This window comes from Lycium ferocissimum, chromosome 2, assembly GCF_029784015.1.
Source record: "Lycium ferocissimum isolate CSIRO_LF1 chromosome 2, AGI_CSIRO_Lferr_CH_V1, whole genome shotgun sequence".
Classification (NCBI taxonomy): domain Eukaryota; kingdom Viridiplantae; phylum Streptophyta; class Magnoliopsida; order Solanales; family Solanaceae; genus Lycium; species Lycium ferocissimum.
The window spans coordinates 36,660,360-36,661,087 of NC_081343.1; positions in this window are offsets into that span (position 1 = coordinate 36,660,360).

The following is a 728-nucleotide window of genomic DNA, read 5'->3' on the forward strand; positions in this document are numbered from 1 at the left end:
TAATAAACATACGCTAGTCCACATAATAATAAAAAAATAATAATGAATATTTAACATTGCCTATTAAATTGCTGGCTTAAAGCTTCCAGAGGCATTGGACTCCTCAAAATGTCTTCATAAGTACTCATGTCAGGATAAGTGATAACATGAGTAGGCTCTGCATCAGCGACTTCAGGCTGAACTTTCTGGCGAATTCTAGACGGGGCTTCCCGACGAGTTCTATTTGGGGCTTCCTGAGGGGCTCTATTCGGGACTTCAAGACGATTTATGGGGACCTTGTCGACATACATCTCAAGGACGTGCAAAGTGATACATTCCCTATAATCATCCGACGCCTTCAAATAAGCAGTCAAAGAGACACCGTCTACGATATTCCACACGCCATAACTAACTAATCCTTGCGGTGAAATAGATGTTGGATATCTCCCTATTACGATTTTAAATCAAATTCTCGCCTTCTAACTTTAAATCTACTATACAAGGCTTGGAGTAGTCTTGAATATTTTAGGTCAAGTGGAAACTTAACATGGTATTTTGGGAGAATATCATAACTCAAATTATTAGACTCATTAATTATTTTTCTGTCCCAAAACAAAGAAACCCTAATAGTTGGAACATCCTCCATTTTTTGCTACTTTAGAAGTTGGATGAATTTTTGTGTTTTCCTTTCGTCCAAAATCTGCTTTATATAAGGTTTGAATGACTTTAAATGTACCATATAATGCAAT